General features: G+C 35.0%; 1 long non-coding RNA gene across 1 annotated transcript in view; it reads right to left on the bottom strand.

Moving 5' to 3' along the window:
* Positions 1-241: 241 nt before the first annotated feature.
* Positions 242-20,126, bottom strand: part of LOC311432522 — a 39,888-nt gene continuing 20,003 nt past the window's right edge. The window contains exons 2-3 of the long non-coding RNA XR_014690115.1: positions 3,537-3,614; positions 242-1,820 (exon numbers count right to left, since the gene is read on the bottom strand). This is a non-coding gene — a long non-coding RNA (uncharacterized lncRNA). The remainder of the gene's footprint in view (positions 1,821-3,536; positions 3,615-20,126) is intronic.

The following is a 20,126-nucleotide window of genomic DNA, read 5'->3' on the forward strand; positions in this document are numbered from 1 at the left end:
TGGGCATTCTGATGTCTTCCTTCAATGAGCACCGTTCCCAAATTCCAAAAGTTATTCCAGACAAATTAGTATAGTATTTGGCCCATTGTTAGAATACTATGCTTAGCAATCTCTAGCATATAACAATACCCAGTGGATTTTGTGGGTTCAGCTTTCTACAAAACTATTTCTTTCCTTCATACAAAAATGGACAAAAAAGAAGAAAACACACAGGCATGGGAAAGTAAGTTAGGCAGGAAATAAGTCTGTATTCACATTTATTTTCCAGAAGTATCTTGGGAAAAACAAAACAAAACAAAAAACAAACAAACAAACAAACAAACAAAAACTTAAAAAGCTGAACATTTTAGCTTAATTTTAATTAGTATTTATTCAGAGTCCGGTGGGAAAGAATGAATGCCATATAGCAAATCTGAAAGACCTGATATCCTGAAACTTGTTGATTAAAGTAAGAGCTGAAAACATGGGAATTGAGAGTCCTTTCCTATTTTTTAATTTGTGCATTTATTCTAGGCCACAATTTGACAATAGTTAAATAAAGCATTAGGGAATTTATATCATGTCAGAACTCCTAGGAGAGGAATCCTATGCAGAGTTATGTTTAAGGCTCTGGAGGAGATGAACCTCTTCTGCTTTAACCATTGTGTGCGTGGTCAGTATGCTTGCAGTATATAGTTATCTCTTTTATAACAATAACCACAGTTTTGCTGTAAAGTAGAATTTTCTAGTTCACATCTACAGGATCTATAAAAGCAAATTCAGTGATTATGGTAGACAGGCCTCTGTTAATTTCACCTTTAAATAGAAAAGTAATTTCACGGTAGTTCTGTGTTAAACTATATAATTTGGAAAACTCATGAAACAGATGACAGTTCATAGAGTGTGGGTGCAACACAATTAATTGATATTCATTTCATACTTGCAATACATGATGAAAACTAGGATTCAGAACGTTCAAAACTAAAAGGACACAGGAACTAAGAGTGGTTCAATGAAGTCATAAAAAGAAACAAAAAATAACATATGAACTGACTATATATGATAATAAAAATGAATGCTGTTAGCTTCACACAAAATTCTTATTAGTTTCTTATTAGTAGCACTAGATCAAGCCCTAGAGCTTTAGAAAGTCCTCCAGTGACAAAACATTCATTTTTACCTCTCCTCCACATAAGTCCCCAAAAGACTTCTAAAGTTTCAGAAATCACATTCACCAACCACTATCATCAAAGGAAAGGTAGAGAAATACTCCATAGTCACTACCTCTTTAGGTTCAGAAGAGAGTTTATCATCTCCAACAGATGATGAACAGGGAGCTTCCTCTTGGCAAAACTCATTACTAAAATTATCTGCAACACCATATCATTAAAGAATTATATCTCCTAAGAATTATGACCCCTATCACTCAAAATCTTTTTTCTTCCTTACATTGCACCAGATGGGAGGGTGTTGTTCAGTGTTGGCTATGGGTTGGAGCCCCAGTGCCATAAACTGGTGCTTTGACTTAGATTTCCAGAACTCAATCTTATCTATACTGTCAGGTGCTGATAGTGTACAAGACAATTTCTGCTTTTTTTGTTTGTTTGTTTTGTTTTGCACAAGCCAAACCATGCAAAGGGATTAAGTAGTGTGACTAGATCAAGTAAAGTGAAGGAAGAGTGCTATGCACACACACTCCAAACAGACTGTTACATTTCTGAGCAGTTTACACAGTCGGCTTTCTGGCTGGGAAGGGTTACAGCGTGGATCTTACTATGTTGTTCATGAAAAGAGTGCAGGTGAGAAAAAGAGGTTCCTCTGTATCACTCTTCAGTATATATCTGAAAAGAAAGGAAAAACAATTCCAGTGAGGATCTGCTTTATGCGACATAGCAATGCTAACAAGATATTGCTGAAATGGTGCCTTGTTGATGCTTAGTGGGATTTATTTTTTTTTCTAGTTATGGGTTTGTCAGTAAGATGGTGGAACTATAAAGCTCAAACTATTTGCTGAAAAATTTCAATGTTTTTAAAAATAAGAGACATTTTCTGTGTGTAGGAAACTATTTGATACATATTTCCATTCAAACAGACTTCAGCTTTGTAAACAACATAATTATCAGCCTATTCTCCAAGCCTGTAGCAGACTGAAAGGGTGGAGATAGTGAGTTACTCTTTTATTGTTCAAAATTAACTTCTCCACCTAATTTTGAACAAGTAGCTGAGAATAATTTTACAAAGCCAATTTCCTTCCAATTTTACTCTTCTAAACACATTTGTATTAGGCTGACTCTCAGATACCGTCTCAATGTAAGGAAGAACATACACGTACATCTCTCACTTAAATCATTCTAACTCCCTCTCAGTGAGCCTCCTGTGTGAATAATAAAATCAACTTTATTCTATCCTGGACAGGATGCCTTATTAATTGATTCCTAACTTTCAGATGTTTTTGAACACACCTACGTTTCACACTGAATGCAAGCCCCCAGATGCCTATCTGTATTACCTTCTAGGGTAATTAGGTTTTAAATTCACGCAAACTGAAAACTTACCAGGTTTTCCAATATCAGCTGTTTCAGGATTTCTAACAATATTTTTTTAAATTTATTGCTTTGATTTATATCATTCCAAAGGTCTGCATTTTTCCTTATCCTATTTCCTTCCAGCAGCTGTTAGCTACCTTTGATCTGGGAACATAACTTGATAGACTAGGTTGCAGCATTCTGGTTCCTCTCTCCTAGTACCAAAGAGGTCAGCCATCCACATGCGTTTACTTCTTAAATACCCAAAGGTAAATAGCCATAATTTTGACAGTCACTGCATATACTATCTTTCTGCTCTTCAACCTTTGGTAAAGCTTTTAGATAATATTCTTTTCCAATTAAAATAAAAATATTTTCCTACTGATTAATTAATTTTCAGGATTAATTTTCTAACTTACTGCCACAAAACAATTTTCTTTTTTATTTCGTACTAAGAATCCAGACTTTCTTGAGCACAGAAGAGAGAGAAACAAATTTTTTTAAGCTCAAGATCTAATTTGTGAATATGGGGGGGGGGTATTTTATTTGTTTGTTTTTTTCTACAATCAACTGTGACGACAAATGTACAGAAGTGAGAAGAGAGATCAAGAGTCGAATTTTAGTGTGACAATCTTACAGCACTGTCCTTTGGGATCTATTGATCAATCCCAGCTGTGAAACTAGACTCCTGAAGAACAGGTTTATACCTGTTCTGTGAAGCAATCCTATCCTGACCACATCTCCTTTTTACTTTCCTTTCTTTGTTAGACTAAAACAGAAGTTATTCTTTTCCGATTCATATCCAGTTGCCACATGTACAATACATTTATTCCTTGTCTTTCATGTTTGCATAAGAATCCTGTAGCACTCAAGTACACACATTGAAAAATAAAGATTAATCACATAAACTGAAAACTCAGAAGAAAAGAATCAACTGAGCTGAAAATGTTTAAAGTCCTGCAAGGGTTTAAAAGGTTACAAGCTGAAAGGACAAGGGTTTCTGAAAGCAGACTTATGAGTAAACAACCTCACCATGACCTCGTGCTCATGTAAGAAGTGAAGAGGAGGAGATGGACCCATCAGGCAGGAAGTTACAAGAAATCTGCTGAGCTAAAAAACAGCAGAGAAAATAATATATGAATATCTGCAGTTGAATCTGAAGAGGAGGAATCTCCAAGGACTAACTGGAGAGAAGAAACTACATTACAACATTTTCCTGGCCTATAAGCCTTAGTGAGGAAGTAAGCAGAGCCCAGACCCAGTGCCAGATCACCGGGATTCACTGAAGCTTTCTGCCTGCCAGAACATCCTCCAAATTGAGCAAGAGGGAACAGAGGCAACAATGACCCTTTTTTTTTTTTTTTTTTTTTTTTTTTTTCTTAATCTTTGTTAACTAGGAGCTGTAAAGCAGCAAGACCTAGGGACTGACCTGGAGATGGTCCACGTGAATCTGCTGAGCTGTCCACAGGAAGAAAATTCCCAGAACAATGCACAAGAGGGCCGAGCTGAAAAGGATTTGGATGGCTATCTAAACATAGAGAATGAGGTTCAACTCTCCTACTAGACAGGATACCCAGTAATGTTTGAAAGGAATTTCTGCAAACTGACCTTATTATTTTTCTAGCGTGAGAAAACATGCCAGGTACCTAACAAGTGAGGAGACAATACCAGTTCAAAGAGCATCTGACCTCAATATAATGTGACACCAGAAGCAATGACTGTGGAGAGAAGAGATTGGAATGGAAATCTGTACCTATTTATATTCAACCTAACTGGAAAGGGGGGCCAAAGAGCTACTGAGGAAATGTGGTTAACTACAGCACTATGCTGAAGTAAAAAGGAAGTATGAGAGCCAGTTTAAGAAAGAACAAGAGTTAGAAGTGAGCAAAAAGCCTGCAATGGAAAAAAAAATGTTTTTGCAAGAAGCCAGAAGGTGTTTATTTTAGAGAAAAAGCAAGAAGACACAGAAATCCAGTAATGAATCCAGTTACTGTTTTAAGATGCAGAATCCCATGATGTATGAACTTGTAAATAGTTAATATAATTAAATAAACTCAACATTCTTGGAGCAATGGATTGCTTTCATATGGTGATCCAGACACATAATAGTACATGTAACAAATTCTGCCTAGAGTAATGTATAGGTTCATGTCATCCATTCCTTCAATTTCAGACAGGTATTATACTAGAAGGACTCATCCAAAATACTTGCAATGCCATATATGCCTGTGCTTTCCAAGCTGAAAATAAATAAATAAATAAATAAATAAATAAATAATAAAAAAGAAAAAAGAAAAAAGAAAAAAGAAAAAAGAAAAAAGAAAAAAGAAAAAGAAAGAAAGAAACACAGGCAAAAAAAAAAAAAAAAAAAAAAAAAAAAAAAAAAACAGAAAATAAAACAAAAGAAACAAACAAAAATGCACAAAGCACTTTTGTGTTTTTTGTCTTCTCATATAATTTAAAGTTGTGAAAGAAAAAATTAGAACTGACAGAAGACGGTGTGGGAGCATACAGGCGTTTCACACTACATACCTTTAGCCTACTGACTGTCTTCCTCCCTGATATTTCCACATTGAGTAGAGCAGGCAATCCTCAGGTAAATCAGAAGTGATCACTAGACGAGTCTGCATCCTCCACTGAGTATATATAAGGAGTTTGGAAGGGCAGGTCTTCCAGGGTGGGTGCTTCAGTCCACTGCATGACTATTCCCAGATGATCCCTCATCCTAGCGGTTCAGAGACTAACATAGGACAAGGTTTCAGGAGTCAACTTTCTATATACCTTAATTTCCCAGACTTTTGTCTTTATTTTGTACTGTAAATATGAGGAAGATTCCTATACATAGAGACAACATAAGGTCAGCATTTATGTCCCGCAAATGAGTCCCTTAAAAATTCTCCTCTGCTCTTGAATCAGTTTATAGAAATATTTGTTCCACATGAACATTTGCCTCTCCATACTTGTCCCAGCTTGTTATTTAATTCTTTGTTCAAAGGCTTGGCTTCTCATTTCACAGCAATTGTTAATATAAAATATAAATATAAAAGCTACAGGGTGTATGATGTATAATTACTTCCCATACTTGAGCTGGCAGGTTTCTTCCCCCCACACACAGTTATGACACTCATTTAACAAAGAGATAAAGAGAAAAATCATCTTCGTGGAACATTGTAAATGTCACTGAAGCCAGTCAGCGAGACAGAAGAGCTGGTATGAGATTAGAGTGTAAATAATAACCTCACAAAGGTGAAGCACATGGAAGCTGAATGGAGAAAGTTCATAGAAGCTCATCAGGATGCAAGTGGGTCATCAGGTTGGTACAGCATACAAAGGGAGTAATGTATGTGCACACATACACATGTGTTTGTTTACTGTAGATGAAGGAACAGAGTGATTTCAAAGCTCTATAACTCAAAATAAAATGAGCTGAATTCATAACACTTATTTGTGTGGCAGTCTTTACTGCACATGTCATTTCTGCAATGGTCTGGGCTCCAGATGGCTGGATAATGAGAGTCCACTGGCCTGTCCTGGCCAAGGTTCCCAAGTCTCTTCTCACATATGTTAACTTAGGGAGCTGCAGCTGCTGTGTCAGTAGGCACACAACAGTGTGGGCTATATATATATGTTTGAAACAAGTGCAACCTCTGCAAATTACAAAATCAAGGGCAAGCATGAATGCTATAGCAAAAACTGGACTAACCTGGACTGGAGAGGACTTCCATTACAGGGAGGGACTTTCTTAAAAGAAGCATTTCACTGTTAGACTAAGAAAATTGTGTTACAGTTCACAAGAAAATTACAATCTAAATTTCAATCATTCGTTCTCTATTAATTGCCAATAGTTGACTGCTCAGCAGTCAAAACTATGGGGAACAGCCATAAAAACAGCATATCAGTACTTGGGTACTTTAACCCCATTCATTCTTTTTCAAAAATGCTGTCAGGCTGTTGGCTCTGCTACAAAAATAGTATGAGCTAAGGAAAGACATGTGAAATCAAGCCTGAAGCAGTATTTAAAGGGAAACAGACTATACAAAGTATTAAGGCTTGTGGTGGTGATAGAGACATACATGTGCAAATTCTGAGTCTGTTGGCTAGCACAGAGAAGAGATTTTCTGGAGGCAAAATAAATGCCAGTCCTGCTATTAATATTAGTAATTAATTCTGGATCATCCTTTGCGCCAACTCCACCTATCATTCACACTTCATGGGTTGTTCTACTTAAAACACCAACTGCCAGCTTTATAATGTTAAAAGTGAACAGTTGTTATTAAAATAGAAAATAGCAGCAACTCATATCATCAGACTACCATAGCATTGCACAGCTTGGCACAAATCTTGAAGTCTCTGCTGTACTGAGGCCCAGTCCAGACCACACACAGAGCCTGAAATAGAATATAAATAATAAATAATATTTTTTTTTAAATGATAAAAATAAGATGGTTTGTCTTAATCAGAATTTGCAATATAGCCATCTGCTTTGCCTAATCTGGAAGTGGCAGAGCTGATCAAATATGAACTTTCCATCCCAGGGGAAATTCTGATACTTACTTTTATAATTAACTGTGGCAGAAGTTTAAAATTTCTCTTTATTCTTTTTCATCTTTTTCAGCTGAATTATTTCAATATCCCTGAATCAATGTATTTTATCTGATCTGTCAAATCCAAACTGAAATAAAAGGATCTATTCTCTCTACTAACAGGGATCCCAGGGGACTGACTGCCAGGCTGCATGGAAAACATAGTCCAGATGCACAGCATCTTTTCTATTGGGAAGAAGAGAATATGAAAGATCCAAACAATTTCTATATGTCTTTTCTAAGCTTAGGCTGAGACAGAAATTAAACACTAATTGACCTTAAATATTTCCATCTCCTACGGAATCTTCACACACCAAAAAAAAAAAAAAAAAAAAAAAGGAATTTTGATAAATCCACATTTACTGATGAGGAAAATCCTGTCCAAATTTAATCACCTCACAAGTTAAAATTACTGTCAATTCTATATAAATGCAAATAACAGATGTTTTAGTACATGTACACATATCTAACATCAAAAAATACAATAAAAAAGCAATGCTGACAATTTCAAAATCAAGTATGCAACAGTTAAACCTGCAAATCAAGCTAGTCTTTTCAACTCTATTACAGTTCTATCATGCTTGTGCATTAAGATACAATCTTTAATTACACAAATGTTTAGTATTTTTTCCACAGATCCCCCTGTTTCATTCAGTGCATGGAGTGAAGGTGATGCAGAAATGAATCAGTGTTCTGCAGTGAATGAGCCCATTGTCTGTCAGTCCCTTGCCTCACTCACTGCACAGCTTAGATGGTGTCCAGTAAATGAGGCAAAGGGCTGCAGGAAGCGGATTGTTCATCCTGTGCTCAGTGTGCCTACTAAAAGTGTGTCTACAATTACGACATTAAACATACTAATTGTAGTTCTCAAGCACAACTAGCCCAAGCTGATGTTATCTATAAAAACAAATGATTGTTTTCTAACCTTTGAAGAGCTACATTTACAATGTTCATTTATACACAGATCAGTAGGACTTCTGCACTTGATATCAGACTTCATCTGGCTCAAGCTTTCTGCAGAGAAAGAGAGCATTCACCGAGAAACTTTAATTCACGCACAAGAAGGAAAAAGAAGTGGAAGAGGGTTTGAAATAAATTCCTATAATACTTGAACAAAAGTTACTCAGCCATTAAAGAAAGTGAAATCCAGTTTATACCACTGCTGCTAAGAAGGCAACTGTTCATTTCAGTATCAGAAAGCTTGTTATGTTGTGTCAAGCTGACGTTGCTGAAGACTACTGAAGTGCTGATATGTGAACCTAATTTGGAGGATTTGCAAGCTGTGGAACTAGTAAGATCACAGATAACAGGGGTATGGATCTATTACACACTTTCTCTGGTTTCATCATGACATAATGCTCCAAAACTCAGAAAGTAAAATACAGAGTTGGCTCCAGTCCAAGCATCCCAATATGTTAACTACGGAGTCAGTTTAATGGATGCAGTATCCAATCAAATTCGTTTTTCATCATTTCATTCATTTAAATAAACAAAATAAAGAGTATTGAAGGCTAGAAGTCCTTGTCAAACTCACAAAGCAAGCTTCTTCATAGAGATTGACTGCAGTGTAAATTCAGGAGGGCTATATTGCCTTTTTCCTTCTCCCCTCCAGTTAGCATCATTTAGCACACCACAAACTCTGGGTCACATACAGTCATATGGTTTGCAGAACTCCACTCCTTTTCCCTTCTACATATCACAACTTTGCTTAGCCCCTGCCTTCTGCTGCAAAGTACTTCTGGCTTGAACAGAAAAAATAATGTCTGCAATCAAGCAGGATATTCTGGTTTAAAGTTCATTTAAGCTTTGGCTGCTTTAGAAAAACTGTCAAAAACTAATAGAAACATGTTGTATTTACTGTAATGATTTTTATGTTGTAAACACCTGGTCTTGATGGATCAGATATTTTGTATAGGCTATATAATGATGATTTTGATTGCAGCTGGCTTTGAACTTCAAACATTTTACTAACAGACTATTACATGATCCATATTAGAAGTTGGGTGAGAAAGGATTTATTCATAGAAAATAATAATAATTTATTATTATTATTATTTTCCCTGTGCATTGTTCAGATGAAAAGACAGTCTTTAAAGAATTTTCCAAGCAAACAGGAAGAGAGTGGCACCAGAATAACAGTGTCCCAGGACTATGCAAAGCAACTAGGCTCAAATCACAATCCTGAATCTGATGCATCACAGGCTGAGCATCTGCCCACACCAGGGTTACCCTCAGCACCCCAGCCATTTGGCCACCATCATATCCAGGGTTTCTGGCTTGGGTTTCTCTTATAGAAATTCCATGTTTAACCTACAAAGCCTCTCATGAGAAAAATTTCATTGAAACTTGCATTCTTCCCTGAAAGGCTTGATTTGGTTTCTGCACTTTCCACTGAAAATAATCATGGTAAAGTGTGAACTGCATTATAATTTTTATCTCATTTTTTATCTTGGCACCTGAATTACAAACAAATTTACTTGCAAGCATAAGAATCTCTCAACTCAATTTACCAGTTTCCTCAGCAGCCAACCTCCTGAGTTTTGTCTGATTTCAAATCTTGAATCTGATGACTTGGAATAGTGATATGAGTAATAAGACATTTGGCTTCTATTTCCAATTCTGTCACTGAGTCTTTATTGCAACTCAGAAAAGTCATTTAACCTCCCTATCCCACAATTGCTTGATCTGCTAAATAGATACAGCAGTATGCAATCTGAGGGCATTAAAAAGCTAAATTAAAAGGCTTAAACAAAAGTTTCTAAGTGTCATTTCCCCTCATCCTCCCCCCCCCCCTTTTTATGCTAGTTATAAGATCAAAGAGAGAGATAGAGAGAGTGTATTGTGTTTATAAGCAGCGAACATCTGATGAGATTTATAGTGATTGCCAATATCACTGTAATGCCCTTTGAACCCAATGTCCCCAATTACAAATATATTTATAAAGCATCCTATGAGCAAACAGCAGCACAAAAAACTTCCCAAGGTGCAAAGTTAAGTATATTCAAATCCTGTTAACTTTGGCAGGAGTGCGACAATTACTGAGAACCACAGTGAGCTTCCCAGTTCCCAAAGTTTTCTGATTATTGCTACCACACATTTTCAGTGACAGAGGTAGACTTTTTGTTACTGATCAAAACCATTTTGCTTTTGTATTTATGCTTCTTAGATTCATTAATACCTCCCCTAAAATTAAGATGACATGACAGCATGAACATGCATTTCTTAAGTTCCAAAAGTAATTGGTTGTGCCAGGCCACACTGATGCCACAGTTGCGTATCAGATCTTCTAGCAGTATGCACAGATGGAAAATAAGCAACATTACTATCAAATCTGCAAGGAGTCATACAATTGAAAATTGTTCCCATACATCTTCCATCTCTGATTTAAATGTTTGCCTTATGTCTTTACAGTGCATGTCAACAGGATCTGGGAGCATACACTTATTCAAACTGTCATCATAATGCTATCAATGCTATCAGAAGTTCATACCTCCAGTGAAATAACTAAATGAAATAACCTTAAACATTTTTCCCAGCACAAGTAATTTCTCTCTTATTCAGCATTGCTACCTAGTGAAAAATCTTGCATACTTGTTTACCACTATACAGTACACTGGAGTGATGATTTTTTAATAGGAAAAATCTTCTACAATGTAATTTCATGTTGGTTTTCTATTCCCCTTACATTGTACTTCCAATGCACACCCCCAATCCACTTGCCATGTTTCCAAATTTTTCATATAACATATACAAATCAATGTCTTATATCTAACCATACTGATCAGCTTAGACCTAGCTCATTTTCATAACTGCAGATTTCCACAGGTTCCAGCCTAATTACTGTGAGATTGCAAGAAGATCAACACTTTTCAATGATTATTTTTTTTCAAACCATATGTAATATTTATTTAAAGGAAACCTTCCTAAATTCTTCTTGGAACAAGAGCTAATATTCTAGTATTAGTATATAAGGACCTCAAAACTATCTTTGATTTGATGAGAATTTGCTGAGACAGCCATAAATTTACCTCCACTTCTGTTGTATCATTATATTTCCACTTCTTGCAAAAATACAAATTCCACCTTAACTCATTCTTTGGAGCCCAGTTTTTGCAATGCCAAATAGGTCTTCTTTCCAATGGTGTTGAATAAACAAGATGAATACTCTTTCCACTGATTTCATCATGATAACGTACTCTCTCCCATATATTTAAAACTGCAAAGAGCTGTCAACAGATGTAAACACAGAAATAAGAAACCAGACTCCAAACATTTATATTCTGTCCTACTCAAAGCAAAGAGATAAAAGCTGAAGCCACTGCTGTCTCATGAAAGATCTATTACCATAAAACAACCTACTTCTTCAGGAATGAGATTTTCCAATATTTACTGATGCTTGGTAACATGGTAAGAGCCCAGATAACCTAGATTGAAAAAGAGGAATATGGACAACTAAGACAGGCCCAGAAGAAAGGCAAAAATTCATTCATTTTCAAACATTGTAACAATGCTTCAGAGACAGTACTGCTCAATCTGAGAGCTGAATTTTACACTCCTTTAACAATTATCTAAGAATTGCTAAAGAAATTCCCTGGTACAGGTATTGGTGACTTCAGCCAGGTCTTACTGGGAGATTACGATGTAAACTGGGAGGGCTAAAATTGAAAAGTGTTGTGAGTAATCTTTTTGCTGTCCTCACTAGTATTTTCATGGCACTTATCCAGGTCAATTGCATCCCACATCCTATTATATCCCAATCTTTTACCAATAGGTCTTCAATTTAAATACACAATGAAAATGTTGTCTTGGAGCATCAGCTTATGATAAGTGTCAGGCACAGAAAGTGAAGTCACCTTGATGAAATTACTGGTCAGCAATATCAGATCTTCTCATTCCCATTGTTTCAGAGCATCTACAAAACTGCTTCAAGTCTGGGAAGAAGAATATACTTAATAACTGCCTTCCTCTGGAACAGTGAATCTTTCTACAGTAAAGATAAGGTGTTTTTCTTATCAAACAATAACATGTTCTCACAGACCTTTCAAAACTGGAATGGATCCACTTGCCAAGTAACAAGCTTTAGAAATCTTATCACCTTTTATTACAAGATCAAAGCACACTTCTTTGAGCTGCCTTTGTATAATTTTATGTACCAAAAGAGAATAACAAGTCAGAAAAAAATCTACTAAAATAATCTGAACATACTTTTCCCTATGTGAATAGTATTTGAAAAACAAATACTCCAATGATATAGCTCAGCATCTTACTGAGAGTGCTCAGATACTGAATTAAGGAAGGCAATAAAAGAACTAGGACTGAAAGTATATACATACAAAGGTATGTATATACCATACAAGAAGAGTATCTCAAGGTGAAATATCTACAGACCAGAAATACTCCCCATTTAACCATATTTATTGTTTGACCTCTCACCTCTAGGTCAAAGTTCTGAATAGTTACAGATTTAAGTTTCCAAACAAAGCTATCCAATATTATTTAGGGAAATACCCTTGCAAATATTCTTACATACTTTTGCATGAAGATATATTTTTCTGTCATTTTACTGGGAAAATCATATCACCTAGATTTAAGCTATGATACATTATTCAGAGTTAATTTATGCACACAAGCATTGCTTCCTTTTTTTTTTTTTTATCTCTTCAATGCATCTGGAATTTTCAGGGACTAGATATTTATTGTAAAAACAAAACAAAACAAAAAAACGCTACATCTAGACTGGAAGAGATCTAGTAAGTAAAGATTTTATATAATTTCTATCTTAAGACTCATATCAACTCTTACTAACATTATAAACCCATCTGCTTCATTTGACTTTATCCCTTTGATTTTCTCTGATGGTGTTTCAAATCCCCTGTCATTTTCTGTTTTCAGCCACATGTCTACCATATGTATTGCATAAAAATAAAGGTTATTTTTCTACCACCCACCTATAAAGACTATTTAGCTACCAGAGAGTGCTGAAAATTCTGCTTGGGAGTTTACTCTAAACAGAAGATAATCAACCTGTGAAAAGCTAGTCTACAATATACAATAAGAATCTTAAAAGTTGGCAAACAGAAGATAACCACTTGACCAAACAAATGTTATTTATTACCTACCCTGGAATGAGAATCAGGTCTCCAGAGATGAAGGGCTAGGGCACTTCATCCCTGATTCTAGGCCTGGGAAAACTATTTGCCTCTGCACATTGTTTACTGAATTTAATCCTTTCTCTGCTTCCTGGTTGTCCAAAATTCAAAGAACACTATTGCAGTACTGAAGTTCTAAAAAGCTTTAGGTTCAACTGGATGGATTCCACTTAATGCAAGCGTCACATGTTCAGAGATTGCCATTATTTAAGATAGAAAGTATCTTCATTCTACAATGTTCCTACAGCAATCTAAGTTTGGATGACACAAGAAACAAAAACAACAACACTATCCATCATCTCAGATTTCCTTCCTTGAAACATTCTTACAAACATGGCATTCAATATTCAGTGTGAAAGTATAAGTTCCAGGTTTTGTTTCGTAAAGGTTTCTCTTGCTCACCATAACGTATTCAGAATACATTACTAAAATTCATTATTTCCAGGAGTAAGTTTCTAAAGAAATGTTGTTGTTTTTTTCTGCCATGCTACAGCACAGTTCAGGAGTGTGCAAAACAACAAATAGAACAAATTCTTTAAATAACAAATGTGTACATTTTTTGTTTATATGTAGTTCTGTATGGCAAGAAATTTCTCTTGTTTTAGTGAGATAAATCTGATGACACACTCTTGAAATATATTTTTTCTGTATGTCACTTTTATCTCCTTTGTAATATTCTCTAATGAGACTGCCAAAATGCTGTTCTAATTTGGGGGATAATTTTCTATATGAGAAATGACAGAATAAAAATAAATGCAAAGTTCCAGGAAATAATGAGTTCCCAATTATGTGTCTGATTACTGTCAGCTCAAGGAATGTACAGAGCTCAGAAATGGAGGACACCACTTTTCCTTTCACCAAACAGGGAGCCCTGAGTTGATGGCACAGAGAGAAGGGTTTCAAGTAGTTTTAAATCATCTCCAGTTCTACGTTACAGTTATTTTGAGGTCATGTTCACGTTTTTAGACTGCATAAGAATCTCTGGTAGAGACATCTGAGTCTTATCTGCCTATTTCTGGCTTTGTTTGAGAATGTTTATATTATTCAATGTGGGAGACTAGAACTCATGACAAGGAACATGATAAATTTTCTTAATCAAACTGGGTATCAAGAGGTGGTCTGTCATCATTTCCCTTTTGTTGCACTGTGAAAGAAAGCAAATAAGGAGCATCTAGTGTGATCCCCACTTCTGTTTCAAGTCTCCCCACCAAGTCATTAAACATTCTCTGGCCTTTGTCAACAGCCTGGTAAACATCCAGAGAAAGAATCAGAATAAAATAGTTTATTTAACATTCCTCTCCTCCAACTGCTGATTAGGATAAATAGTTTGGATAAAAAGCCTATCTGATCCAAAAATCACAAAAAGAAAGGATTCAGCTATCAGCAAAGTTTAGATTTGGTTTCAAATATTTTTAAACAGCAAAAGAGTTTTTTGTGCTCTTTGATATTTTCTCCATCCTCAGCACATCATGTTAGCACCGTGTCAAAGCAAAACATCAACATCAAATGATCACTGGGTAAACTCCAGTGAACTGGAGTGAAAGGCTGGAGGCTGAAATTCCAGGCACAATATAAAATTTGGAAAGAACCCAGAACAGAGTTCTTTTTAAACTGCCTAAAATGCTGAGGAATGATACTTAGCAAATGCCTTCATTGACTTAATAGTTTGGAAATTGTTAATTCTGGTCAGATTGATGAGTCCTTTGAGCCAGGATCATTTCCTCCAACAGGGAAAAGTGTCAAATGCTTCAAAGAAAAAGAGAATCTTCTTCCTCCAGCCACCTTCATCCTCATCCATAATGAAAACAAAGCAACACTATGCCTAAAAGAAACCATCTACCTAGCATGCAGTAACTTGCGGTCAGCTCAGGAAATGAAACAGAAGAATTCAGAACTGCTTTATATTTTTAGGGTGGACAACGTGATTTTGTAACCCTAACCTCCACACTTCAAAATGCTGGGGGGATGGATAGCCCCCAGTGGTTAATTATGTGCCCTGAAAAATATTTATTTTTATCTATAGTAAGCTTGTTGCCATTTAAATTTTCCAACTGTCCAATTGCTGTTGTAATAGCTTATAGCAAAAAGAAGCAGCCAAATGATCTTAACAGCATTTAGAATGATAGTGTCAGATGTTTTGCTGCTGTAGACTAAAATAGCTCTATTGCATTCAAATATCATTTAAAATATTGAATAAGTAAACAAGTCTTAAATGCCCTTTCTCTTTTTGAGCTTTATAAGAAACAGTCAATCAACGTTTCTTGTGTTTTGTTTTTGTGTGTTTTTTTTTTTTTTTATTATTATTATTATTTTATTTTATTTTTGTATGTCAGATATGTTTAATAACCCTTAAACCTTGGGTCAGATCATCAGTTAACATGAATCAGCAAAGCTGAAGTTATTTGATCAGTTTAAACTGAGAATGTTGCCTGTGGTTTTCCCACAGCAATAAAGTTAGACCACATACCCACTTCAGCTGAAATTTCTGAAAACATCCAAATGATCTGCATTTTTAGCTCCATTTAACAGGAATTGGGCATAATCTTATCCATCTGATGGGCGATTTCTATTTGTAAAGCACATATCCCCATGTTGGACACACTCACCAGAATGACAGAAGGCAGAAGACAGAACTCCACAAAGGAATGCTTTTTTAAATATGATCTTTTATCAAGTAACTGTAAACATCAAATTTGACTACACCTCTCAAATAGCAATTGGTGCTGAAACTTGAAACAGTGAACTAATTTCTAATTTTAAAATTATATACTATTAAGTTTCTCTTGAGAACAGTTATACTATGTTGGCACATTAAATAATTCATAGATTTACTTTTCATGGTTAATATAATAGTAAAATATGATTAATATTTTAAAATATTTTAAAATAAAATATGATTAATATTCAACCTAAGAGTGAAGAACCAGTTAAATATAGGTCAATTTTCATTTTTCCTGTTGTTTATGAAAAGAAAATTAAGATTACTTTTTTCAAAACCACTTATAGGAAATGGCTACAAGCCTGTACCATTGACTGAAGCAGAGAGATTGTCACTAAATTCACCACTGAAAATAATTCATTTTCCCACAGTAATTCTGAACATCAAGAGAACATAAATGACAATATGACATGGATGAGGAAGTTTAGGCAATGTATACCTGTTCAGCAGTCCTGTGAGTTTTTTTGTTTGTTTGTTTTGTTCGTTTGTTTGTTTTTTGTTTGTTTGTTTTGTTTTTCATTGAATGTTTCCATAGGTATTCAAAATACACCTCTATGTGACATTCTACATCATCTGTCTGCATGAGTCTTCTTGTTTCTCCAGTCTACAATGCACTGTAAAAGATGTAACATGACTTCCCAGAGCCTTGGAATGGAATTTTTTTTAAATGTTAAAACTTCATGAGTAGTCTCAAAAATAGTCATCATCTTCCTGAAAGCTACAAATACATTCTCACTTTTAGTAAGTCTATCTTTCTTAGAGTTAGGAGAGGTGTCTGAAAACATTGGAACAAACTGCACAAATGCTGGAACCAGAATGCAAAGACAGAAATATAGTCTCCTGAAATAAAATGTTTGAAAGGCAACTATTCTCACAGCAACAGGGATTCCTAAGGAGGGTTTCACCAGGATGGAGAGAACAATACCTGTTGGCTACTTCATGCAAATAATTTCATGTATGTAATTTAAAGTAGGGCCTGGAAGATACATGTATAAGGACAGTGTACTCTCATTTCAGTGAGGATATGTGGGAAAACTCAATTCTAGTATTTTGACATTAATTTTGAATCAGAATGAAAACAGAAACATTATTCAGGAAATAGAAAGTTTGAGACTTCTCACTTCAGAGTCAACCTCCTGTACTTTGGCATTCCATTTCATAAACTACTCCAAGAATTCTCCAAGGCAACTCAGCCCTAAGCAAAGCACATAATGGGAGGATGGTCTGGACTTGCACAAAGAGAGTGTGGAATTCTAGCTTCCAGTACACATCATTACAGCTCATCCCGCTGATTAAGGAAAACAAAATAATAATAATAATAATAATAATAACAATAATAATAATAATAATAATAAAAATCAAATCAAATAAAGAAAAAAATAAATATATTGACTTATCTGGCAAATACGAGGGTGAAATTTTTGGTTTGAGTTCAACATTACTACCTTAATGTTTTAATATTGACTTCTCATATTCACCCTCTTATATTTAAGACATATTAGTTGAGTTTTAAAAAGGAATTTCTGTGATAGTAAGGTTTGTTTACATTTTTTCAGCTAGCTCCATTCATCATAGTAGATCTAAAAGGAAAGAGAAACAGCAGCTCTATGCTTCTGCAGAAAGTGAGGTATCCTGAGATACAATAATACCCAGATAGCAAAAAAGAGAGGAAGCTAGCTACCATTTCTTATCTGCAATAGTGAGCCTGGACCTGGATTTCCCTAGGAACATTAAAAAACAAATAAACAAATAAATATATATGTATTTTTCCCCAAAAGTGGTATGATTTAAGGATTAAGAAACAGAACATCAATATAAAAAGTGCTAGTTAAATTGGGTTATTTCAGTTTTCAACTGATAACCTGGAAAGAGTTTGTTTTAAATCGTTGTATGTCATCTGCAAAATCACTGCATATACATAAAACAACCTTGGGGAAATAGGGAAAAGGGAGAAGAATTGACCAGTGGAATTCCTTGTGAAAGTATGTTTAAATATACTGAGGTTTAACACAAACCAAAAAGAGCCAGGAAATTCTAATGTAAGCCTAACAACTCCATCCTGAACCCATGCTGTTGAGAAAAATAAAAGGAACCATGCTGAGATTTCAGAACAGATCTGCAACTTTAACTGAGCTTCCTGGTTCCTCTGACTTTGTTAAACATGTATAATGTTAACATTTGAATAGTTACTGTATTTATAACTGTTAGTAATAACTCAATTTTGCAGCCTTACTATAGGGTAGGTTCATTTGCTGCAGCCAAGACACTAGGTTTAAGCACTTTTCATGATGTTTCTTGTGTAAACAAACATCACTGAAACTTTGTGAAGGATTGGTTTTATGGCAGCTTCTTTATATTGTGTCATTCCTAAAAAAAAATAGGTTCTTCCAGTTTGTCTCCTTAGGATGATGCAGCATTTTTCATTTTAGTAGATTTTAATAAATCATTATGGTAATAATTTTATATGTATGCCAAAATGATCATCTCTGATTATTATTTCTACATTTATAGTGATATATTTGGATTATTTATGGTCATTAGAAATTATTAGTAAGCTGGCGTTTTCAGTTTTGCTTTTTTATCTTGATGTTTGATTTTGGATATGCTATGAGCATAAATGTGCCTCTTCAATGTGCTTATCTGTGATATTGAAATAATAATTATGATAATGATGCTTATTTTGCACATTTTCTTTCTAATGATTATTTCATTCACATTGAACACTCAGGGAAAAGAAAGTTTAAAACTTGCTCAACCAGATGAAAAAGGTATTTTAAAATCCTCCAATGAAAGTGAGATCATTCATGCTCATATTCTGATTTAGCAATGACACTCATCCAGTCAGAAGACAGCAGCAAAACCATGCTATTCTGCCAGCCAACAATAAGCAATATTATTATGCAATATGAGTGTCCAAATTCAGACAGCTCACCACAGCTTGGATTTTATTTTATCAGCTAAATGCATTTGCATATATTAAAATAATAATAATAAATTAGTATAAATTAAAAGAAGAAGAAGAAGAAGAAGAAGAAGAAGAAGAAGAAGAAGAAGAAGAAGAAGAAGAAGAAGAAGAAGAGGAAGAAGAGGAAGAAGAGGAAGAAGAGGAAGAAGAGGAAGAAGAGGAAGAAGAGGAAGAAGAGGAAGAAGAAGAAGAAGAAGAGGAAGAAGAGGAAGAAGAGGAAGAAGAAGAAGAAGAAGAAGAAGAAGAAGAAGAAGAAGAAGAAGAAGAAGAAGAAGAAGAAGAAGAAGAAGAAGAAGAATCTCACATTTTTCCACTAGTATATTGAAAGCAGAAAATGACCAAACAATATTTACTGAATTATCTGTTGAGTTTTCCCTTCAACTCTCATCAGCAACTGAACCTTTTCCCATCAGACACGGACCACTTCAACAGTTCTCTTCCTAAATTACGTGCCCATATAAGCTGATTCTTAATCATCCTTCAATCAACATTTAAGCACCTGACTAGCTTTATAAAAATGAATGCCTTTGTTTCACTCAATGATTTAAAAAAAAAAAAAAAAACTTGTTTTTCTTCTGATTTGACCACCTGTTTGCTATTATGCTGAGTTCAGTGTAGGTCTCAATAAAAACATTTCTACTGTTGGCTGACCAAATGGACAGTGATTACATAATAGCTGCAGCTTGATAGGTGCAGAAGATGAGTATGTGGAAAAAGTGGCAACGTGTTTTGCAGATTTAAACAAAACGAAACAAAACAACAACAACAAAATTTAAAATGATTTGTTCAAAAGCAGATATTCAGTCATTATTATCATTATGGTTATTTATGTTTTATTCTGACAGACAATGTATGAATATTAAGCATAAGAGAGTCCCTTTCCTGAAATCAAAGGAGGCAAGGTATCTCAGAATAAAGTAGAACTCAGTGCTGGGGGATAGAACTGATCACAGAAAACAAATCAGAGAAGGAACAAATCAAAAAAGACAAGGGCATATGTGAAAAAAAAAAAACTCAAAGGATGAGAGGAAGCAGGAGAAATTTGGAGCTAACAGTCTATTTGCTTAGTGAGAGAATCTAGTCAAAAATATGAAAAACAGCCAAAATCATCATCATTTTTGTTTATTTTATTAGGTTTTCTTTGTCAGTAAGTATGAGCAAATGCTGCTGAACTTCTATACTGAAGAATGAAAATATTTTCAGACA

The sequence above is a fragment of the Aythya ferina genome (genome assembly GCF_964211825.1).
Source record: "Aythya ferina genome assembly, chromosome: 2".
NCBI lineage: Eukaryota > Metazoa > Chordata > Aves > Anseriformes > Anatidae > Aythya > Aythya ferina.